The 25,206-nt window shown below is 43.9% G+C and overlaps 1 protein-coding gene across 3 annotated transcripts in view; it reads left to right on the top strand.

The window, feature by feature from the left end:
- The first annotated feature begins 1,313 nt into the window (after window positions 1–1,313).
- The window catches only part of TESK2 (testis associated actin remodelling kinase 2), a 148,638-nt gene continuing 124,745 nt past the window's right edge, over window positions 1,314–25,206 (top strand). Inside the window, exons 1-2 of one of the 3 annotated variants that reach the window (XM_058442323.1) lie at window positions 1,333–1,625; window positions 3,847–3,877. The gene's annotated coding sequence lies outside the window, so the exon portion shown is untranslated. Of the gene's footprint in view, window positions 1,626–3,846; window positions 3,878–25,206 lie in introns of all 3 variants that reach the window. The other 2 variants (XM_032160641.2, XM_032160643.2) reach the window with 2 other exon arrangements.

Here is a 25,206-nt window from a genome sequence, read left to right as displayed (position 1 = left end):
AGCCACTGCTCCCGGCCTTGGCTGTATTTCTTAAACTTTATGGCCACCAGGAATGCATACCACCTATACTCTTCCAGGAGGATGGAAGTCTTAAGATGTCTGCAAAGGGGTCTCTAACCCCTGGGAGTGCTAATACAGTAAGGCCCATACTGCTTGCTCTTGCCCTTCTCCTGTTCCAGTCTCTTCAGGCATGAGATTATGAGCTCCTGATGTCCAGGCACAAGCAAAGAGTGAAGAAATATGTGCCTTGAACAGCTGGGCAGAATTCTTAGCTGGGAGCGGTGGCTCACGCCTGTAATCCCGGCACTTTGGGAGGCCGACGTGGGCCGATCACTTGAGTCCAGGAGTTACAGACCAGCCTGGGCAACATGGTAAACCCTGTCTCTACAAAATACACAAAAAATTAGTCAGGCATGCTGGCGTGCGCCTGTAGTCTCAGCTATCCGGGGAGGCTGAGTTGGGAGGATCATCTTAGTCCAGGAGTTTGAGGCTGCAAGAGAGCCATGATCGCGCCACTGCACTCCATCATCCTGGGCGACAGAGTAAGACCCTTCTAAAAAAAAAACAAAAAGCAAACAAACAAAAAAAAACAATAAAAACAACAAAAAAATCCCAACTTATTCCCCACCAGCTTTCTTTCAAAATCTGTGTTCAAGCTAGCTGAAGTGTTACCTCCTCTAAGCTTTCACTTAACCGAATCTCATAGTCTTTATTAATTGCTTCCCTAGCATTTTGTTTAGCTCTACTGACTGCTCTATTTCAAGTCGGTTTTATTGATATATTTTTTCCTCCTCACTATACTGAAATCCTGCAGGGCGCAGCATTCTTACCGCTTTTCTTTACCCAGCTATACCTTGACCAACCCGAAAGCCGCGCCAGTCTAGTCCATTTTCAATTGGCTTTATCAATTACCAATCATTTCTGTGTTTAACATTTTTATTGGTCCATCTTGTGTTTACTGCCCCGCCCTCTAAGAGGCTCCTGGACTTGGGTTTCCCCCAGGTGTATTCCCTCCTCCTCGGTTCCGCCTTTCCCACACACTGCTTCTTCTGTTTTTACCTCGACTTCCTTCGTATTGGTTCCCTTCATCCTCCGGAGTTGGCGCCTACGGCTGTTGATTGGCTTTTCTGGACGCCCATTGTGCCCACCCTCATACCACGTGGCATTCCTAGCGCTAATTGGGCAATTTCACTAGCTCGTTTATCAGGAGTTGACGGTTGATTGGCTACTCTGAGGGAGGGCCTGAGGGAGGGGCGTGGCCAGTCGAGACCCCGCCCCCCAGCCCCCCTGCTGGGCCGGTTAGGCGTTTCAGTCTCTCGCGGCCCCGGAGCTCAGGAGAGCTACCAGCTGCCCTGTTGGTTTCGCTGGTCGGATTGTCCTCCTGGCCCCGCCAAACAGGCAGGGGGAGCGGCCCCGACTGTGGGGCCATGGCAGTAGTCTCCTCGTTCTCTGCCGCCGCTAGCCCAGCTAAGTCGCTGGCTTCTGCGCTAGGGGCTCCCACCGCCTCCGCAGGCTAAGGAGCCGCTGCCACCAACGAGCTGTGAGGGTTACTATGCTCCCTCTTTGCCGCCGTCTCCTCCTCTTGCCCGCGCAGGCACCCCTCTGGCTGCTCAGTCCTGCCTCAGGTAACGTGAAAAGAGGACGGGGGACACAAACCCGGGCATCCTGCCCGGCTCGCGCGCGCGGCCGCTCCACCTCCTCTGCCCCGAAGGAGAGGCGCCTGCGCCCCTCCGCACCCGACGGGACCCCTCGGCTTCCCAGAGGTCCCCCTCTCAGCGGCGGCGGACGCTCCCTTCCTGGCCGCTTTCTCCTTTCCTTCTCACTTCCCACAGGCTCCCCGCCACGTCTGCTCCCCCTTAGAACCTGGGAACCCATTAGAAGTTACCTTGCTCGCATTGGGGATCTTTCATTTTCTCGGAAAACTCTTGTTTCAGAGACTTCCAGCTCCCCACTGAGCGCCTCCCTGCTCTCATACCCGCTCCTGCCTCAGAGATCTGGGTTCCTTCACTTGACTTCCCTCCGATACACTCTTCCCTCGAAAACGTTCACCTCTACCCAGGAAAACAGTTTCCTCCCCTCAGACCCTACTGCCTTCCCCCTCTTCTTTCCTCGCTTGTCATCATCTCCCTTCCTTTCCCCTCTCTGCTTTTTACTCTTCGCTATGAAGACTGGACTAAGCCAGTGTTCAGATTTCGCTACAAGTGAAACCCAGGTTTGTGTAATTTAAAAATCTTTAAATTGTATACCTCTGAGAAGAACTTGCTGAGGAATTTGGACTTTATGCTGCATGCATGGGGAGCCGTTGAAGGTTTTGTAAGCAGGAGCTTGGTATGATTGCATTATCTCTGGTGAAAATATAGAGGAAGGATTGAAAGTGAAGACCGTGGAGGCGGAAAGGCCAGGTAGGCAGAAAACGAGTGTGCTCATCCAGGCGGGAGGGAATGGCCCGAAATTCCAAGAGGTTTCAAAATAAAGTTGAGAGGAATAGTAGAAAGTTTCTGACTTGGCTGATGGTGTGAATCGGTAGTGTTAATTGAAATAGGGAACATAGTCTCCGGTCATATCACCCTCAACGCGCCTGATCTCATCTGAAATAGGGAGAATAAAAAAGCAATTTTGAGAGAAGGTAATAAATTTGGTTTTGAACAAGTTAAGTTTCAGGGTTTTTTTGTTTGTTCGTTTTTTTTTTTTTTTTTTTTTTTTGACGGGGTCTCATTCTGTCACCCAGGCTGGAGTGCAGTGGCATGATCTCAGCTCACTGCCACCTCCTCCTCCCATGTTCAAGCGATTCTCCTGCCTCAGACTACCGAGTAGCTGGGATTACAGGCATGTGCCACCACACCCGGCTAATTTTTGTATTTTTAGTAGAGACGGGGGTTTCCCCACGTTGGCCAGGCTGGTCTCGAACGTCTGACCTCAGGCGATCTGCCCACCTTGGCCTCCCACAGTGCTGGGATTACAGGCGTGAGCCTGAGGTGTTTTGAAATATCACTGTGGGTAGCTGGAAATTTGGGTCTGAAAATTGGGAGAAAGCTTGGACCTGGATACATAAATTTGGAGGGTCAAGAGAATATATGGGGGATATTTGTATGCCTTAGTATGGAATGAAAGATGAGAAGGACTGTGGACCAGAAGGAGCATCATTGTTTGAAAGGTAATAGACACTGAAAAAGAGAGATTAAAGGAACGGGACAAGAACTAGAACGTAACAGCATTATAATAGGAGCCAAAGAAAGGATTTCAAGAAGGGAGGGGAGTGACTATCAATGTCACATGCTCCCGAGGTCCAGCTGAATGAGAATTAAGAAGCTTTTTTTTTTTTTTCTTTGGTGTCAGGGTCTCACTCTGTCGCCCAGGCTGGAGTGCAGTGGTGCAGTCTCGGAGCCTCCCACCTCAGCCTTCTGAGTAGCTGGGATCACAGGCAGGAGCCACCACACCCAGATAATTTTTTGTGGAGACGGGGTTTCTCTGTGTTGCCCAGGCTGGTCTCGAACTCCTGAGCTCAAAGCTATCTGCCTTCCCCGGCCTCCCAAAGAGCTGGGGTTACAGGGGTGAGCCATCATGCCCGACCTGCCCTGTATTTAGCAATCAGGAGGTCACTTGTTTCCTCTGAAATGCAGTTTTGGTAGGGTGGGGATGGCAATGAAGGTAGTAGTGAGATCACGATGGATTGAGGAATAAATGAGAAGAAATGAGTAAAATTATTCTCCAGAGTTTGGTTGTGAGGGAGAGCTGGTTCTAGTGAAACTCATCTTTATGGAGAATATACTATATGCCAGGTACATAAAGATGCTTTATAGATCACAATAGCCTTGTGGTTAACATGTCAGTATCCATCTTTTACAGTTGAGAATACTGTGGACAAGGATTTGAGCAGGTATGTCTAGTTCTGAAACCTGTGTTCTTTCCATTATGGCACATGTGTGTTTTTCTTTTCAGTACAGGTGAAACAGTTCTGTAAGTGAGGGGAAAGTTCATCTAGGAAATATGTCAGTCAGGCATTTTGCCCTTTGACACCAAAAGGATAGTAGTGAAAATGGATAATAATGTGGTAGAAGGGAAGGAAAGTGAGGGAGTTTGACAGATGGCCTTATTGATGTGATTACTTATCTGTGGAGAAGTCAGTTTGGAGACTGAAGACACTATGGTGAGTTTCTGACTTGAGTATTATGGCCATGGGAATCTTAAATGGAAAATGAAAGAGAATAAAGATTTAACAAAAAAAATTGTTGGCCAGGTGTGGTGGCTCACTTTGGATTTTTTAATCCCAGCACTTTGGGAGGCTGAAGTGGGAGGCTCACTTGAGCCCAGGAGTTTGCAACCAGCATGGGCAACATCGTGAGACCTTGTTTCTACAGAAAGTTAAAAAATTAGCTGGGTGTGGTGGTGCATGCCTGTTGTCCCAAGCTACTGGAGAGGCTGAGGTGGGAGGATTGCTTGAACCGGGAGGCTGAGGTTGCAGGGAGTCAAGATTGTGCCACTGCACTCCAGCCTGGGGGAAAAAAAAGAAGCGAAAGAAACTCAGGAGCTAAAAGACTGTTGACCACATTGAGGGTCCTACTAGTTAGAAATAATATATTTGTAATGGGGCCCAGTAGCATGGATTTTACACTTTCTTCAACAGCCTAAGAATAGTAGGACAAAAAAGATGGTTGGATTGATTCAAAATTGAAACTTGCAGGACAGAAAGATAAAATGGGAAGCAACTTTACACTGCTATTGATAGTGTAGGAGATATGTTTGATTCCAAGGGACCAAGCTGGGAGTTATAAGAAGCACAATCTATAGGGAGGCTGGTGTACTTAGAGAATAAAAAGACAATCAGAAATGTGGTTGAAGACCAGATTTTGTAAGAAATATATAATTGGACAGCTCAGAGTTCATTATTTCAAGGTAAAGACAAAAACTGGCTTAACTCTCTCAATGCTGTTGAAGGGGAATGGAGGTGTAGGTTATTGAAGTAGTGGGAGATTAAGGGGCTGTGTCGAGTATGTCATCAGTATGAATGTCACAGTTGTCCAGCATGATAGCAGGAGATTGAGCAGAGGAGACAGTAAGTCCTACAGGTGGGCCTGCTCACCAAGGAGAGACCCAGAGTTGGATTGGTGGTTACTTGGCATTTGTTGAAAAGTAGTACCAAATGGTACAGATGTTTGTACATGAATTAATGTTGATGTCCTCAGATACTTGATGCCCTGGATGTATGATGTGTTATTCTGTCTTACAGATATATGTTTGGGATAGACCCTCAAACACAAAAAATCCTTTGTAAGCTTGACATATGATGGGCTTTGATTCTGTTTGAAATATATGTGCTGGCTGGGTGCGGTGGCTCGCACCTGTAATCCCAGCACTTTGGGAGGCTGAGGCGGGTGGATCACCTGAGGTCAGGAGTTCGAGACCAGCCTGACCAACATGGAGAAACCCCGTCTCTACCAAAATAAAAAATACAAAAATTAACCGGGCGTGGTGGTGCATGCATGTAATCCCAGCTACTTGGGAGGCTGAGGCAGGAGAATCGCTTGAACCCAGGAGGTGGAGGTTGCGGTTAGCCGAGATCGGGCCACTGCACTCCAGCCTGGGCAACAAGAGTGAAACTCCGTCTCAAAAAAAAAAAAAAAATGTGTATATATATATATACACACATGTGTATACATATACACGTGTATACATATATACATATATATATACACGTATATATGTGTACACGTATATATATATATATGTGCTGGGAGGCTAGGGACTCTCCACCTCAGGATCCTCAGTAACATTTTTGTATGGTTTTAGTTAATTGTGTGTGTGTGTGTGTGTTTTTAATTTTTTTTTTTTATGGAGTCTTGCTCTGTCGCCCAGGCTGGAGTGCAGTGGCAAGATCTTGGCTCACTGCAAGCTCCGCTTCCCAGGTTCACAGAATTCTCCTGCCCCTCAGCCTCCTGAGTAGCTGGGATTACAGGTGAGGGCCACCATGCAGGGCTAATTTTTATATTTTTAGTAGAGATGGAGTTTCACCATGTTGGCCAGGCTGGTCTCAAACGGTTTTAGTTAATTGTAAAAAGAAAATTACACATTTACATATGCTCATCCCGGACTTATTTTGAGGAGAAAACTGACTTGCTTTTATGCTTTCTTCCCTGTATGAAAGTATTTATAGATATATTCTTAGTGTCATACATTTCATTTTGTTTTGTGAAAAGAATATAGTGTTGGAATTTGAAACCTATGATAAGGGCATTTATGGGAATTTCATCTCCTTCTGGTAGATGAAGCCCAATTATTACATTGTATTGTGTGGGTGATGGTGAATGTTTTGACCCAACAATGGCTATTATACTATTTACAAAGTCATCATATGGAGATGACTTCAGTGTAGTCTCACTATTGTTATTTTCCCTGAACAACCAGAGGCAGTGACTGTTTCAGAGAAAAGCCTGGTTGTAATACGTTTTATGTCTTCCATTCCTGAAAATTTCCAAAAGGCAGTGTGATAAAAGGAAAAGAACACTAGAAAAGTCTTAGTTGTATTCAACTCTTGTTATTAACTATATGATGGTTAATACAAAGGCAAATTACTTATGTTTTGTGAGCTTTAGTTTTTTTTTTTTAGAGACATTTAATCTTTGAATAGATAATACATTCAACTGGTTATTAAATGTAAACATTTTTTAATATACAAATTTAGGGCTGGGTGCGGTGGCTCACACCTGTAATCCCAGCACTTTGGGAGGCTGAGGCAGGTGGATCACTTGAGGTCAGGAGTTTGAGACCAGCCTGGCCAAGATGGTGAAACCCCCTCTCTACTAAAAATATGAAACATTACCTGGGTGAGGTGGCGTGCGCCTGCTATCTCAGCTACTTGGGAGGCTGAGGCAGGAGAATCGCTTGTACCCAGGAGGTGGAGGTTGCAGTGAGCCGACATCACGCCACTGTACTGCAGTCTAGGTGACAGAGTGAGACTCTGTCTAAAAAAATAATAATAATAAAAATAAATTTATGTAACAGTGAAAAGTCGGCCGGGTATGGTGGCTCATGCCTGTAATCCCAGCACTTTGGGAGGCCGAGGCAGGGGATCATGAGGTCCGGTGATCTAGACCATCCTGACTAACACGGTGAAAACTCGTCTCTAATAAAAATACAAAAAAAATTAGTCGGGCGTGGTGGCGCATGCGTGTAGTCTCAGCTACTCCCATCTCTGTTCCTTATTAACCTGATTCCATGACCTCTCCCAAATACTTTGAATAGTCTCTTTATATTCTTTTAGACTTTCTTTTTTATTTTTATTTTTTTTTGAGACAGAGTCTCACTCTGTTGCCCAGGCTGGTGTGCAGTGGCGCAATCTCGGCTCTCTGAAACTTCCGCCTCCTGGATTCAAGCGATTCTCCAGCCTCAGCCTCCTGAGTAGCTGGGATTACAGGTGTGCACCACCACGCCTGGCTAATTTTTTAATTTTTAGTAGACACGTGGTTTCACCGTGTTGGCCAGGCTAGACTTGAACTCCTGACCTCAAGTGATCTGCCTGCCTCAGCCTCCCAAAGTGCTGGGATTACAGGCATGAGCCACCGCGCCCGGCCTCTTTTAGACTTTCTTTAGGCAAATGCTTACAAGTAAGAATATACGGCTGGGTGTGGTAGCTCACGCCTGTAACTCCAGCACTTTGGGCGGCAGAGGCCGGTGGATCACCTGAGGTCAGAAGTTTGAGACCAGCCTGGCCAATACGGTGAAACCCCGTCTGTACTAAAAATACAAAAATTAGCCAGGCGTGGTGGCAGGTGCCTGTAATCTCAGTTACTCGGGAGGCCGAGGTAGGAGAATCACTTGAACCCAGGAGGCGGAGGTTGCAGTGAGCTGAGATCGCACCACTGTACTCCAGCTTAGGCGACAAGAGGGAGACTCCATCTCAAAAAAAAAAAAAAAAAAAAGTAATAAAAAAACATATACAGTTGGCCCTTGAACAAAACAGGGGTTGGGAAGCCAACCCCTGTGGGGTAGAAAATCCAAGTGTAATTTTTTTTTTTTTCCTAAAGGCAGAATCTCTTGCTGTTGCGCAGGCTGGAGTGCAGTGGCAGGATCATGGGTCGCGCAGACTCAACTTCGTAGACTCAAGTGATCCTCCCCTTTTAGCCTCCTGAATGAGTAGCTGGGACCACAGGTGCATGCCACCATGCCTGGCTAATTTTTTTTTTGTAGAGACAGGGCCTCGCTATGTTACCTAGGCTGGTCTCAAACTCCTGGGCATCAACACTCCTCCCATTTCAGCCTCCTAAAGTGCTGGAATTACTGGCATGAGCCACTGTGCCTTGGCCCCAAGTATAATTTTTGACCCCCCTCCGCCGCCCCCTCGCGGCAAAACTTATCTACTGCTGTTGTTGTTGGTGTTGCATAGCCTGGCTTCATTAATTTCCTTTTTTTTTTTTTTTCTTTTTTCTGTGATGGAGTTTCGTTCTTGTTGCCCAGGCTGGAGTGCAATGGCACAGTCCCAGCTCACTGCAACCTCTGCCTCCCGGGTTCAAGCAGCTCTCCTTCAGCCTCCCGAGTAGCTGGGTTTACAGGTGTGCGCCACCATGCCCAACTAATTTTTTTGTATTTTTAGTAGAGACAGGGTTTCACCATGTTGGCCAGGTTCGTCTTGAACCCTTGACCTCAGGCCATCTGCCCGCCTTGGCCTCCCAAAGTGCTGGGATTACAGGAGTAAGCCACCATGCCCACTCCTGTTTTTTTTTTTTTTGAGACGGAGTCTTGCTCTTTTGTCCAGGCTGGAGTGCAGTGGCGTGATCTCGGCTCACTGCAAGCTCCACCTCCTGGGTTCACACCATTCTCCTGCCTCAGCCTCCCGAGTAGCTGGGATTACAGGGGCCTGCCACCACGCCCAGCTAATTTTTGTATATTTAGTAGAGACAGGGTTTCACCATGTTGGCCAGGCTGGTTTCAAATTCCTGACCTTAGGTGATCCACCTGCCTTGGCCTCCCAGAGTGCCTGGATTACAGGTGTGTGCAACCATGCCTGGCCCCAGGTATAATTTTTGACCTCCCCCAAAACTTAACTGCTGTTGCTGTTGGCATTGTGAAGCCTGGCTTCATGAACTTACTTTTTTTTTTTTTTTAAATGGCTGACCACTACTGCTGCAGATCTCAAATCTGTGGTACCTATCAAGCAATTCAAATTTTTATTTATTTATTTTTTTGAGACAGAGGCCATTGCCCAGGCTGGAGTGCAGTGGTCTGATCATAGCTCACTATGGCCTCAACCTACCAGGCTCAAGCCATCCTCCCATCTCAGCCTCCCGAGTAGCTGGGACTACAGGTGTGTGCCACCACTCCAGGATAATTTTTTATTTTTTTGTAGAGGCATGGTCTCACTATATTACCATGGCTGGTCTCAAACTCCTGGACTGAAGCGATCCTCCTGCCTCAGCCTCCCAAAGTGCTGAGATTACAAGTGTGAGCCACCATGCCTGGCCAACTTTTTCTTATAATGTCATGACTTTTCTGTTTCTTGAGAGCACTTCCAGCATTAGCGGCACTTGGTATGGATCTCATGGTGTTATTCAGGGTTTACAGTATTGCACTAAGCATGATGAGAAATATGCACGAATCTTGAGAGATCACTTTTTACTGTGACACTTTTTACTGGAGGAAGGAACTGCTCACGTGGAGATGATTAGCATCACACAGCATTTTAAGGGCTACTCACAACACTTGCTCACTGAAACAGCAACAGGAGGTGGCTCCAGAATTATTACAGAAGTACAGTGTGTACTACAGTTAATTTTATGCAGTTATGATTTAATACTGCATCTTTCCATTTGTTTACTGTTGACTATGAATGGCACCATGTATGGTTTGTATTTGTATGCATAGGTTTTTATACATTTTAACTTTTTATAATAGATTTGTGTGTATCTTGTAGTAAATAATAAAATAGACTAGTATCTACATATATTTTCTGCATTCATGGCATACATAACTTTTTCTTAATTTTTTTGATATTTCTAGGCTAGGTGTTTTGTTTCTGAGTTTTTTTCAAAGTGTTACACATCTCCAAAAATTTAAAAAATATATTTGTTGAAAAAAATCTGTATGTAATACAGGTTTGCCTGTAGTTTCAGCTACTCCAGAGGCTGATGTGGGAGGATTACTTGAGGCCTGGAGTTTGAGGCCATAGTGTGCTATGATCACACTTGTGAATAACTACAGCATATGAGTGGACCCGTACGGTTCAAACCCGTGTTGTTCAAGGGTCAATTGTATAATCCTGTTTTTCCCACTTTTCATGTAGAGTTGCCCATGGTTCCCCACTATTCTGCACCTCCCACCCCCAGTCTTGCTTATTTACTTTATATATCTTAGAGACCTTTCCAGATCAGTACATAGAGAGCTTCCTCATTCTTTTTTTTTTGGTTATATATATAAATATTATTATTTTTTTTTGAGACAGAATCTCACTTCATCACCCAGGCTGGAGTGCAGTGGTACGATCTCAGCTCACTGCAACTTCCATCTCCCGGGTTCAAGCGATTCTCCTGCCTCAGCCTCCTGAGTAGCTGGGATTACAGGCGTGTGCCACCACACCTGGCTAATTTTTGTATTTTTAGTAAAGACGGGGTTTGACCATGTTGGCCAGGTTAGTCTCGAACTCCTGACCTCAGGTGACCCACTCATCTCAGCCTCCCAAAGTGCTGGGATTCCAGGCGTGAGCCACTGTGGCCTATATATATTATTCATTTATTCATTTATTATTATTATTCTCTTTTTAATCACCTGCATAGTATTCCATTGAATGGATGTATCATAATTTATTTAATTAATTCCTTATAATGGACATTTATGTTTCCAATGTTTTGATATTATAAACAGTGTTGTAAAAAGGGCCTTTGAACGTGTCATTTTATATGTGTACAGGGATATTTGTGGGATAAATTCACAGAAGTGAGATTTCTTTTTTTTTTGGAGACGAAGTTTTGCTCTGTCGCCCATGCTGGAGTGCAGTGGCGCAATCTTGGCTCACTGCAACCTCCACCTCCTAGGTTCAAGCAATTCTTCTGCCTCAGCCTCCTGAGTGGCTGGGACTACAGGTGCATGCCACCACACCCAGCTAATTTTTGTATTTTTAGTAGAGATGGGGTTTCACCCTATTGGCCAGGCTGATCTCAAACTCCTGACCTTGTGATCTGCCCATGTCGGCCTCCCAAAGTGCTGGGATTACAGGCGTGAGCCACCATGCCCGGCCCTCAGTCTTTTCTTTTATAGCTTTTGGATATTGAGTAAAAAAGAGAAGAGCCTGGCCGGGCATGGTGGCTCACGCCTATAATCCCAGCACTTTGGGAGGCTAAGGCGGGTGGATCACCTGAGGTCAGGAGTTCGAGACCAGCTGACCAACGTGGTGAAATCACATCTCTACTGAAAATACAAAAATTAGCCGGGCGTGGTGGCATGCGCCTGTAGTTCCAGCTACTTGGGAGACTGAGACAGGAGAATTGCTTGAACCTGGGAGGCAGAGGTTGCAGTGAGCCGAGATCTTGCCACTGCACTCTGGCCTGGGCAACAGAGTGAGACTCCATCTCAAAAAAAAAAAAAAAAAAAAAGAAGGGCCTTCTGCATTTCAGTCCTTTATTTTTTAATCTATCCAGTGAGAACAAGAAAACAATTATTGTGAAGATCAAAGTGCTCCATGAACTGTAAACTGTAAATCATTATACAGATTAAATATGGTGTTATTAATTTGTCTTTGGAACAAGTATGGAGGCTATTCTCTCTTCCTCTGAATTAAATAAAATAGAATAATATAATTTTTTTTTTGGGCCGGACGTGGTGGCACATACCTGTAATCCCAGCTGCTTCGCAGGGTAAGGCAGGAGAATTGCTTGAACACAGGAGGTGGAGGTTGCAGTGAGTCGAGATTGAGCCATTGCACTCCAACCTGGGCAACAAGAGCAAAAACTCCGTCTCCAAAAAAAAAACAAAATTTTTTTTTCTTTCTGCAGTATGGAAAACTAGGGTGGTATTGATCTTGTGGTCAGTGTTTTCCTTGGACAATTGCATGGAATCTTCTTCACAATGACTTCCATAATGATTTCACTGTGGAAATCATGTATTTTTTATACTTTAGTCCCGTTATTCTTTGTATTAGGTGTAACTAGAATCTGGCTAAAAGTTCTCAACATTTGTTTCACTTTCACATTGCATAGTATTTACTTTGGGTTTTGTGTTGCTACTGTTTGGTAGGTATTTGTATTTTGGAGGATGTTAAAAATTTTTTTTTATGATTATAAAAGTAATGCATATTCATTAAGGAAGAATTGGAAAATAGAGAAGATTTTAAAGGAGAAGATATACATTATTCATAATTTGCCCATTATTCAAAAAGTTAAAAACAGGCTGGGTATGGTTGCTCACCCCTGTAATCCCATCACTTTGGGAGGCTGAGACAGGCGGATTATGTGAGGTCAGGAGTTTGAGACCAGCCTGGCCAATGTGGTGAAACCCCGTCTCTACTAAAAATACAAAAATTAGCTGGGCAAGGTGGTGTGCACCTGTAATCCTAGCTACTCAGGAGGCTGAGGCAGGAGAATTGCTTGAACCCAGGAGGCAGAGGTTGCAGTGAGCCGAGATCGTCCCACTGCTCTCCAGCCTGAGCGGGCCACAGAGTGAGCCTCTGTCTCAAAAAAAAAAAAAAAAAGTTAAAAACCATTGTTAACATTTTGGACTGTATCCTCTCAGAATTATTTGTCTGTGTATGTCTATATTGTCATCACCACCTCTCCAGGATTTGGCATAGTGCCTGGCCCGTAAGAGGTGCTAAATAAAGATATGTTGGCTGAGTGAATGAAAGAGTGAGTATGTTTTTTACATTGAAAATGTGGAATCTTGATGTCCTATTTATTTTACTTTTTCTCCACTGTACATTTTGACTCAATATTGTAGTATTACACTTTGTATTGCCGTAGTTTGAAGGTAAGTTTGAGTCCAAGCCCTTAGCTTGGATTAAAAGAGCTCATAGTCTGGAAGCTCATAGTCCAGTGAAAGAGATGATAAGCAACAATTAAAATGCTATACGATGACTATAATAACTAAGACTTGTGCAGGGTGATATCAAAGCACAGAAAACGAGATTGAGGGGTCAGAGAACACCTCCCACATGAGATGATTACTGAGAGAGTCATGTGGAAGAATCTGGGAAGAACACACCAGGGAGAAAGAATATTACGTGCATAGATATTGAAGTGTGAGCACGGCTCTACAAATATAGCAGTTCTCTATGTTTGGAGTAGATTGTGACTGCAGATAGAGGAATGGACATAGATGAGGCTGGAGATGTGGGTAGGGGTCAAATGAGGCAGAACTTTTGTATGACACATGAATGATTCTCAGAAGTTTACTTAGCCTGGTGAAACAGATTGGAAAAGGTGTGAGAGTGGAGCTAAGAAGACCAAAAAGACATTAATTGAGTGCCAAGTAAGTAGTATAGTCAGATTACTACAAGAGCTAGAATGACATGAACATCATATAAGCTGAGACAAAAAGTCAACACTACATCAGAAGGGTGCGTTAAGTGTGGGGAATAATGATTAGGCTAATTATAGTGGAGCAGAGTCTTCGAATGCCAGGCTAAAGAATTTTATAAGCAACAGATATCACTGAAGATTTTTAACTGTCACCTGTATTGTCTGAACAGTTACAGGTTGCGGTTTGCTTCCTTCTGGCTAGTCTGAAATTCGGTTAAAATCTTTCTTTTTTTTTTTTTTTTTGAGATGGAGTCTCGCTTAGCTGCCCAGGCTGGAGTGCAGTGGTGTGATCTCAGCTCACTGCAACCACCATCTCCCAGGTTCAAGCGATTCTCCCGTCTCAGCCTCTCGAGTAGCTGGAATTACAGGCACCCACCATCATGCCCGGCTAATTTTTGTATTTTAGTAGACACGGGGTTTCACCATGTTGGCCAGTCTGGTCTTGAATTCCTGACCTCAGGTGATCCACCTGCCTGAAATTTACTTTCCTGAACTTTTATCAGGAAAAAATATTAAAGGAAGCAAACCTCTATCAGAAAGCTAAAGAAATTCCATCTATTATATATCAGTTAGTATGAATTCAGCTTAATGACTATATCTTTTGTATTTGTTTTTTTAATTTTTTTTTTTCTTTTTTGAGACAGAGTCTCACTCTGTCGCCCAGGCTGGAGTGCAGTGGTGCGATCTCAGCTCACCGCAACATCTGCCTCCTGGGTTCAAGCAATTCTCCTGCCTCACTTAGGCTCCTCAGTAGCTGGAATTACAGGCATGTGCCACCGCGCCTGGCTAATTTTTGTATATATATATATATTTTTTTGGTAGAGACGCAGTTTCACCACATTGGCCAGGAGTTCAAGACCAATCTAGTCAACGTAGTAAGACCCCACCTCTTCAAAAAATTAAAAAATTGGCCAGGTGCGGTGGCTCCTGTCTGTAATCCTGGGCTCAAGGGATCCTCCCCTTGGCCTCTCAAAGTGGTAGGATTACAGGCATGAGCGACTGTGCCTGGCTACCTCATTCTTTTTTTTTGAGATGGAGTCTCGCTGTGTCTCCCAGGCTGGAGTGCAGTGGCGCGATCTCGGCTCACTGCAACCTCCACCTCCCACGTTCAAGCAATTCTCCTCCCTCAGCCTCCCAAGTAGCTGGGACTACAGGCATGGGCCACCACGCTTGGCTAATTTTTGTATTTTTTGTAGAGACAAAGTCTCCTCATGTTGTTCAGACTGGTCTCAAACTCCTGAGCTCAAATGATTCACCTGCCTCGGGCCTCCCACACTGCTGGGATTACAGGTGTGAGCCATTGTGCCTGGCCTGTACTGTAATTTATTTAATCATCTCTATTTTTGGATATTTGGATTGTCTCCATTTTTCTCTGTTACTGTATTAGTCAGAGTTCTCTAGAGGGACAGAACTAATAGGATATATGTATATATGAAAGGGAGTTTATTAAGGAAGATTGGCTCACATGATCACAAGGTAAAGTCCCACGATAGGCCGTCTGCAAGTTGAGGAGCAAGGAAGCCAGTGACAAATCAGTCCAAGTTCTAAAACCTCAAAAGTAGGGAAGCTGACAGTGCAGCCTTCAGTCTGTGGCCAAAGGCCCGAGAGCCCCTGGCAAATCACTGGTGTAAGTCCAAGAGTCCAAAAGCTGAAGGAGTTGGAGTCTGATATTCTTGGGCAGGAAGCATCCAGCATGGGAGAAAGATGAAGGCCGGAAGACTCAGCAAGTCTTGCTCTTCCATCTTCTTCTGCCTGCTTTATTCTAGCTACACTGGCAGTTGATTAGATGGTGCCCACCCAGATTGAGGGTGGGTCTGCCTCGTTCACTCCACTGACTCAAATGTTAATCTCCCTTGGCAGCACCCTCACAGACACACTAGGAACAATACTTTGCATCCTTCAGTCCAATCAAGTTGACACTCAATATTAACCATCACAGTTACCAACAATGTATACTTTAATATTCTTGTACATATATCTTTGCGTACTGATAGCAACTGTCATTTTTCATGGCTATAAAAATATTCTCTTGGCTGGGTGTGGTAGGGGCTCATGCCTGTAATCCCAGCACTTTCAGAGGCCGACGTGGGTGGATCACCTGAGGTCAGGAGTTCGAGACCAGTCTGGCTAGCATGATGAAACCCCGTCTCCACTAAAAATACAAAAATTAGCCAGGCCTGGTGGCATATGCCTGTAGTCTCAGATACTTGGGAGGGTGAGGCAGGAGAATCACTTGAACCCAGGAGGTGGAGGTTGCAGTGAGCCAAGATCGTGCCACTGCACTCCAGCCTGGGCGACAGAACGAGACTCAAAAAAAAAAAAAAAAAAAAAAAGCCAGGCTAACACGAGGAACCACTTAACTTCCTCTTTCCTCTTGATTACTTTCTTTCCCACAGTCTCTGAAATAGCCCTCTAACATCAGAAGAAGAGGTGAGTTGCCTTTCTTTTTTTTTTCTTTTTTTTCTTCTTTTGAGATGGAGTCTTGCTCTGTTGCCATGCTGTGTACCTGGCCCTTGAGTTGCCTTTCTGCCCCAAGTGGTCCTTTTCAGGCCTTCTCATATTTAACTAGGAAAATTGATCAAAGGAGATATTATCCTGGAAATTCATAAATTCACCTAGTGCTTTACCATCTCACATTATTTACATCGGGTCCAATATTAGTTAGTTTTGTGTTATTTCATATTCCAGCATATAAAGTTATAGATACATTTAGTATACACAGAAAATCAGAAACTGCATTAAAAAAAAAAAGAGACGGAGGCCAGGTGCGGTGGCTCACACCTGTAATCCCAGCACTTTGGGAGGCCAAGGCTGGTGGATCACAAGGTCAGGAGTTCAAGACCAGCCTGACCACCATGGTGAAATCCCGTTTCTACTAAAAATACAAAAATTAGCCAGGCGTGGTGGTACGCGCCTGTAATCCCAGCTACTCAGGAGACTGAGGCAGGAGAATCGTTCGAACCCAGGAGACGGAGATTACATTGAGCTGAGATCATGCCACTGCACTTGAGCCTGCACAACAGAGAGAGATTCCATCTCAAAAATAAATAAATAAATAAATACAATAAAAAAAAAAGAGATGGGGTCTTGCTATATTGCCCAGGCTGGACTCAAAGTCTTGGCCTCAAGCAGTCCTCCTGTCTTGGCCTCCCAAAATGCTGGGATTACAGGAGTGAGCAACTGTGCATGGCCCAGAAAATTTTTTTTTGAGACCGAATCTCATTCCATCAGCCAGGCTAGAGTGCAATCTTGGCTCACTGCAGGCTCCGCCTCCTGGGTTCAAGTGATTCTCATAACTCAGCCTCCTGAGCAGCTAGGACTACAGGCATGCACCACCACACCTGGCTAATTTTTTGTGTATTTTTGGTAGAGATAGGGTTTCATAACTGTTGGTCAGGCTGGTCTCGAACTCTTGAGGTCAGGTGATCTGCTTGCCTCAGCCTCCCAAAGTGTTGGGATTCCAGGTGTGAGCCACTGCATTTGGCCAAAAAATGTCACATATAATCTTAATATCATTATTATACTTAACTAAATTAACAGTAATTTTCTACTATTATCTAGTAGTAGTGCTTATTAAAACTTCCCCAGTTGGCTGGGCATGGTGGCTCATGCCTGTAATCCTAGAACTTTGGGAGGCTGAGGTGGGAGGATTGTTTGAGCCTAGGCGTTTGAGACTGCAAGTGAGCTATGGTTGAGCCACTGCACTGCACCCTGGGTGACAGAGCAAGACCTTATCTAAAAAAAAAAAAAAATCCCTAATTGTCTTTTTTTTTTAGACGGAGTCTGGCTCTGTCGCCCAGGCTGGAGTGCAGTGGCGCAATCTCGGCTCACTGCAAGCTCCGCCTCCCGGGTTCACGCCATTCTCCTGCCTCAGCCTCTCCGAGTAGCTGGGACTACAGGCGCCCGCCACCACGCCCGGCTAATTTTTTGTATTTTTAGTAGAGACGGGGTTTCACCGTGGTCTCGATCTCCTGACCTCGTGATCCGCCCGCCTCGGCCTCCCAAAGTGCTGGGATTACAAGCGTGAGCCACCGCGCCCGGCTAATTTTTTGTATTTTTAATAGAGACGGGGTTTCACTGTGTTAGCCAGGATGGTCTCGATCTCCTGACCTCGTGATCCGCCCGCCTCAGCCTCCCAAAGTGCTGGGATTACAGGCGTGAGCCACCGCGCCCGGCCCCTAATTGTTTTTTATAGCTGGTTTGTTCAAATCAGGATCTAGCCAAGTATCATCATTGCATTTGTTTGTTTTAACTGTTAATTCTTCAGAGTCAGAATTTGAACACAGTAGTGTGTACTCCAATGCCTTTGCTTTTCGTTGTGTCGTTGGAAAGAAGAAAAGCTTTTTAACAACCAGAACTTTGCAATAGTAGAACAGACTACTGTAGTGAGCTCTTTGTTAATGGTAGTGTTTTAGTAGGCCAGGCTGACTCTGCCTTCTATAGTGTCCAATCCAGTGGACAGTTTTCTTCATACCGTATACTACTTTGTGGTATTTGATATGTGTGCTGTTTCCACTTTTGGTTTCTGTGACATATTAGGTTGGTGCAAAAGTAATTGTGGTTTTTGTCATTACTATCAATGGCAATATACTTTCTTCTGGTTTTATTCTTGCTTTTTTCCTTTTTAGTCTCATTTGTATACTCTTCCTTTTTTTGTCCTGTATATATTGATGTTCCCTTGACCACTTACCTGCTTTCACCTAAGCACAAAAAGAAGGTGCCTGGGCTTTGGTGCATGGTAGGAATTTGATATTACCTAGAGTCATATTCTCTACATTGGGAAATTCTTTAGTAAGTGCTAGTGACTTTTTTTTTTTTTTTTTTTTGAGACGGAGTCTTACTCTCTCGCCAGGGAGTGCAGTGGCACGATCTCAGCTCACTGCAAGCTCTGCCTCCCGGGTTCACGCCATTCTCCTGCCTCAGTCTCCCGAGTAGCTGGGACTACAGGCACCCGCCACCACGCCTGGCTAATTTTTTTGTATTTTTTTTTTGTATTTTTTTTTTTTTTTTTAGTAGAGACAGGGTTTCACCATATTACCCAGCATGGTCTCAATATCCTGACCTCGTGATCCACCCACCACGGCTTCCCAAAGTGCTGGGATTACAGGCTGTGAGCCACAGCGCCCGGCATGCTAGTGACTTTTAAGTGTACATCTTTAGTCTAGTCCTCTCTCCTAAGCTCCAGTGTGGTGTCTCCAACAGCCTCCTGGACATTGTTAACTGGTGTTCCTTCAGGCAACTTAAACTCAGTAAGATCTGAGAAGAATTCGCATCTCCTTACACATCACATCCTTTAGGTGAATGGCTAGCCATTCTCCCAGTTACCCAAACCAGAAACATGGGAGGGATTCTAGTTAAACTTGGAGTCATCTGGGTACCTCTTGTACCTCATATATCCACTTGATCACCTTTTTTTTTTTTTTTTTTTTGAGATGGATTTTTGCTCTTATCCCCCAGGCTGGAGTGCAATGGCGCAATCTTGGCTCACTGCAATTTCTGCGTCCTGAGTTCAAGTGATTCTCCTGCCTCAGCCTCCCAAGTAGCTGGGATCACAGGTGCCTGCCACCATGCCTGACTAATTTTTGTATTTTTAGTAGAGATGTTGGCCAGGCTGGTCTCGAACTCTTGACCTCAGGTGATCTGTCTGCCTTGGCCTCCCAAAGTGCTGGGATTACAGGTGTGAGCCACGGTGCCCAGACTTGAACACCTTTTTTTTTTTTTGAGATGGAGTCTTGCTCTGTCGCCCAGGCTGGAGTACAGTGGCACTATCTTGGCTCACTGCAAGCTCCACCTCCCAGGTTCACGCCATTTTCCTGCCTCAGCCTCCAGAGTAGCTGGGACTACAGGTGCCCGCCACCATGCTCAGCTAATTTTTTTGTATTTTTGGTAGAGACGGGGTTTCACCGTGTTAGCCAGGATGGTCTCGATCTCCTGACCTCATGATCCACCTGCCTCAGCCTCCCAAAGTGCTGGGATTACAGGCGTGAGCTGCTGCACCTGGCCAGATCACCTTTTTAAAAATGTCACTTATCTCTGCCCAGCATGGTAGTGCTGAGGAGGCTGAGGCAAAGGGGATCCCTTGAGCTTAGGAGTTCGAAGCTGTAGTGTGCAGTGATCATGCCTGTAAAGTCCAGCCTGGGCAACATAGTGAGACCCCCATCTCTAAAAAAATGGTCACTTACCTTCTCTCACTTATTTTTCCTCACTGCCAGTATCTTAATTAAGCCTTCCCTCTTATCTGTCATTAACAATTATCTTGTTTGGGCGCAGTGGCTTATGCCTGTAATCTCAGCACTTTGGGAGGCTGAGTTGGGCAGATCACTAGGTCAAGAGTTTGAGACCATCTTGGCCAACATAGTGAAACCCCGTCTCTACTAAAAATACAAAAAAAATTATCTGGGCATGGTGGTGCGTGCCTGTAGTCCCAGCTACTCGGGAGGTGGAGGCAGGAGAATTGCTTGAACCCAGGAGGCAGAGGTTGCAGTGAGCTGAGATCGCACCACTGTTCTCCAGCCTGGGCAACAGAGCAAGACTCTGTCTCAAAAAAAAAAATTATCTTATTGTACTGTATTATATTCATTGATTTACATGTATCTTTCGGGAGACTGAGTTCTTGGAAAGGTGGAGTCCTGTTTTATTCCATTTTGTACATCCTCCTACCAGAGAGGCAATATTAACATAGCGATTAAGAGTACAGCCTCTGGGTTTGAATTCTGGCTCCTCCACTTCTTTTTTTTGAGATGGAGTCTTGCTCTGTCGACCAGGCTGGAGTGCAGTGGTGTGATCATAGCTCATTGCAACCTCCGCCTCCTGGGTTCAAGCAATTCTCCTGCCTCAGCCTCCTGAGTAGCTGGGACTATAGGTGCACACCACCGTGCCTAATTTTTGTATTTTTAGTAGAGACGGAATTTCACCATGCTGGCCAGATTGGTCTCGATCTCCTGACCTCGTGATCCACCCGCCTCGGTTTCCCAAAGTGCTAGGATTACAGGTGTGAGCCTCTGTGCTCAGCCTTCTACCATTTCTTGGTTATGAGATTGGGCAAGTTAATTCCTTAATGCCTTTGTTTACACATTTGTAAATTGGGGGTAATAATGGTATCTATTTTAGAGGACTGTTATGGATATTAAATGTAAAGCGCTTGGAAAAGCATCTAGATTATAAAAAATGCTCAGTAAATACTATAGCACCTGTCCTAATGCCTTGCACTTAGTGGCTACCCAATTAATATTTGAGTCAGCTAATAGAGGGGATTCCTGAATTGGTCTAAAGATTAAACTAGTTCATCTCTAACTGCCTTTATAACTTTCACCCTAAGTTTCTGTTTTATGGCTTAGGGCCTGGTGGATTGAAGTTACACAGCAAATATGATGCTTATTTAGAAGAGCTAATACGCTTTTAAGAACTGGCTTTTGATCTGTCTGGTACTAATATATGCCATTGTGTATATTCCTGGTTAATTAGATAAGGGATGCCAGTTTTTATGCTAGATTGCCTTTGGTTTGAATGGAAACTGCAACTCATTATTTCACAGCAGGATGGCAAGCTCAGCAGTATTGCTTTTATTTTTAATTAGACAGTCATCCTGAAACGTGTCTGTATTAGCTGTGTTGGTCCATAGAAAGGATAACAGCTGAGCAGACTTGTCATGTAGATTTGCCATGTGTTTGGTATTGATACCCAGCTAATGTACTTGTCAGTATTCCCATTCTAGAAAATAAGTGGCCAGTTTTTGGGGCTACATATTACTCATAATGAATCCTTAATTTATTTTGGATTAGGTGGGGACTTTTTATGATTAAAGAAAGAAAACAATGTGATGAGGATATTGGTATATTTGCAGTCTTTTTCTACTCTTTAGGGTGTAAAAGTCCACTGAATTCTCAGAAATCTTTTTTGATGACTTTGTGGGATAATATTACCAACTTTGTGTACACATGATTTCATATTTGGATGGACATTGACAATTTTTTATTGCTGGCTGACACTTTGCCAAATCCAGCTACCTGTTGGTAGATAGCTTTCTAGTGCATTGCAGGATTAAATTTGTGTCTGGACTATTGTGAAGTTGTATCTACTTTGTTTTGGTGAAATGAAGGGGTGAGAAACAACAGATACTGTGCATTAGAATGGAAAATAGAGAATGATTGGGATTTGGCATATTTTCGCTGTCATCATGGCATCCATTCTTTAGAAAGCCTGTTTAAATCAATACTGATTTTTCTGTCTGTAGAATATGATTGAATGACTGAAGGAAGGCTTTTGCCTCAGAGACTGGTAGAGCCATCATTTGTACACTTTTTACTCTCCCTGTTGAGGGAAGTTGGGGAATAGTAGCAGCTTTCTACATAGCTAACCCACAAATCATTTTTCACAGAAATTTGTATTTCTGAAGGAGACATGTTATAATGGGAAGTGCTTAGGTTTGAAGTGCTAGATTTGAATCCTGAGTCTCACTAGTTGTTTATATTTGGAGAAGTCATAATCTCTCAGGATTTTGACTTCTTTTTCTTTAAATTAGAGATGATAATATATGCTTTGCAGAGTTGTCACAAAGATTAGAGACAACATACAAAACCCTTGGTAGAATGCATGGTCTGTAGTAAATAGCGGCTGCAGTTATTATTTCCAGAAGCATGTTTCGGACAGGAGTATGGTCTGAGAGTCCTAAAAATTTCCTTGATATTTCTGAAAAATGATTTTTGGAATTCTTACTTTGGAAAGATAAAAAAGTATAATATTGAAGATAGGCTTCACTAACTTTTTTTTAATTGGTAGCTTTTCAAATTACTTTCCCCAATCAAAGCTTTTAATTGTGTTTTCTTTGTGGAAAACAAATCAACTCCTATATAAATGAAATTAATATTTGAAAAAACAAACCTACCTATGCAGAAAAGGAAAAGTTTTGAACTTCCAAGTTTATAATATTTAAGTTGAAAACATAGTTACTAAAAAATTACTTGTGTCCTTATAAGCCACATAATTTGGGCATTTTTGAAAGACTGCTAAATGCTATTTCCTAGTTTAAGAACAAAAATGATTAAGCTTTTCTAACACAGTGTTTCTCAGCTAGGGCACTATTGGCATTTAGGGGAGGACAATTCTTTGTTTTGTGCATTGTGGGACATTTAGCTTCCCTAGCCCCTGCCCACTAAAATACCAGTAGTGCTCATCCCACACCCCCATCATTGTGACAATAACGCCTTATGTTTTTCTGGTAATTTGATGGTAACTGTAGTTATCTCTGTTCCAAAAAAAGTATATTAATACTTTGAGGGACACTATTAGTATCAATAGATAATACTCAATAAATAAGACCAAGAGAGGTAATCCAGAGGCAGAAACCATCATAAAATGTCATATATTTGAAATAATGTATTTTCTTATTTTAAAAGTAATAATTCCCACATTTTATAAAATTGGGCTTGGTTTTAGGGTTTGTACATGTATACTTTTGCTGCCTTTTATTAGTTATTAAAATTTGTCAGAATAAATTGACAGCCATTTATAGCTTGGTTGATTTCATTTAAAATATAGTCATTTAGTTTGCTCGCCAAGGGAGCAGAAGGCATGGTTTGGAAGTTTTCTCTTGCTCAGCACTTCCCTAAAATGGATTAATACAGTTCTTTTTTTTTTTTTTTTTTGAGACGGAGTCTCGCTCTGTCACCCACGCTTGAGTGCAGTGGCGCGATCTCGGCTCACTGCAAGCTCCGCCTCCCGGGTTCACGCCATTCTCCTGCCTCAGCCTCTCCGAGTAGCTGGGACTACAGGCGCCCGCCACCACGCCCGGCTAATTTTTTTATATTTTTAGTAGAGACAGGGTTTCACCGTGGTCTCGATCTCCTGACCTTGTGATCCGCCCGCCTCGGCCTCCCAAAGTGCTGGGATTACAAGCGTGAGCCACCGCGCCCGGCGGATTAATACAGTTCTTACTCCCATGGAGAGGACTCTACTTCTTACCACTCATCTCAGCTATCTAATCATTAGTATTACTTTAGCATGTGATAGGGGCTCTACACTAAATATCAGTGTTTGTTTTGAGCTCTCCAATTTTTTTTTTTTTTTGAGACAGACGTTTGCTCTATTGCCCAGGCTGGAATGCAGTAGCCCAAACACGGCTCACTGCAGCTTTGACCTCCTGGGCTCAAGCAATCCTTCCACCTTGGCCTCCTGAGTAGCTAGGACTACAGGTGTGCACCATCATGCCGGGCTAATTTTTGTATTTTTGTAGAGACGGGGATTTCACTATGTTGCCCAGGCTGATCTTGAACTCCTGGGCTCAAGCAGTCATCCTGCCTGAGCCTCTAAAAGTGCTGGGGGATTACAGATGTGAGCCAGTGATCCCACCCAATATTTTAAGTTTGTGGACTTAAATAAGTTAGGCCATCCAAATATTCACCCATGATTTTGAAGTTTTAGCCTAAGATATATATATATTCCTAGGACCAAAAACTACGGTGGAAATTTAGCAGAATAAAAGTTTGAGAGTCTAGAGGCTTGGCTTGCACATTGGCATGCTGTTTATTTGCCAAATTGTTCTCAATGTTTTGGCTTAAGCATGCTACATAGCTGTTGCATTAGCAATAGACTTAAAAAAAAAAAAAACTGTGAAGGCCAAGCACAGTGGCTCACGCCTGTAATCTCAGAACTTTGGGAGGCTGAGGCGGGCGGATCACGAGGTCAGGAGTTTGAGACCAGCCTGACCAACATGGTGAAACCCCGTTTCTACTAAAAATACAAAAATTAGCCGGGCGTGGTGGCGCACGCCTCTAGGGAGGCTGAGGCAGGGGAATCCCTTGAACCTGGGAGGCGGAGGTTGTGGTGAGCCATGATCGCACCACTATACTCCGGTCTGGGTGACAGAGCAAGACTGCATCTTAAAAAAAAAACAACAAAAAGGCCGGGCGCGGTGGCTCACGCCTATAATCCCAGCACTTTGGGAGGCCGAGGCGGGCGGATCACGAGGTCAGGAGATCGAGACCACGGTGAAACCCCGTCTCTACTAAAAATACAAAAAACTAGCCGGGCGAGGTGGCGGGCGCCTGTAGTCCCAGCTACTCGGGAGGCTGAGGCAGGAGAATGGCGTGAACCCGGGAGGCGGCGCTTGCAGTGAGCCGAGATCGCGCCACTGCACTCCAGCCTGGGTGACAGAGCGAGACTCCATCTCAAAAAAACAAAACAAAACAAAACAAAACAAAACCTGTTAAACTTTTTTGAAATTAAAAAAATTTAAATGCAGAAAAGAGTACAGTATAATAAATAACACCCAGAATTAACAAATATTAATTAATGAAAAATGATAAAATTAACAAATATATCATTTTGTGTTGTTTGCCATAAGTTTATTTTTCAATAAAAGGAAACAAAAATATTATTGGCAGTCCATCACCTTAACCACTTGGCCACTTCATCACGTTAAGGAAACAAAATCTTATTGGTATAGTGGATGTCTCTTTTGTTTCCCTTTCTTGTCGTTTCACTTTCTTTCCCCTGAGGAAAATACTATTATGAATTTAGTGTCTTCATTTTTAGTTCATGCTTTTAGATGTTCACTATAAATATGTAATATCTTTAATAATTATAATAACAAACAGGAGTTGAATGCTTATTGTTTATTAGGTACTATCCATTTAATCAATAACTTTGTGGTTATTGTAAGGATTAAATGAGTTCATAGATATAAAATATAATGTAGGCACTGTTTTTA

This window comes from Hylobates moloch, unplaced genomic scaffold (assembly GCF_009828535.3).
Source record: "Hylobates moloch isolate HMO894 unplaced genomic scaffold, HMol_V3 SCAFFOLD_8, whole genome shotgun sequence".
NCBI lineage: Eukaryota > Metazoa > Chordata > Mammalia > Primates > Hylobatidae > Hylobates > Hylobates moloch.
This window is presented reverse-complemented; position numbering and strand designations above follow the sequence as displayed.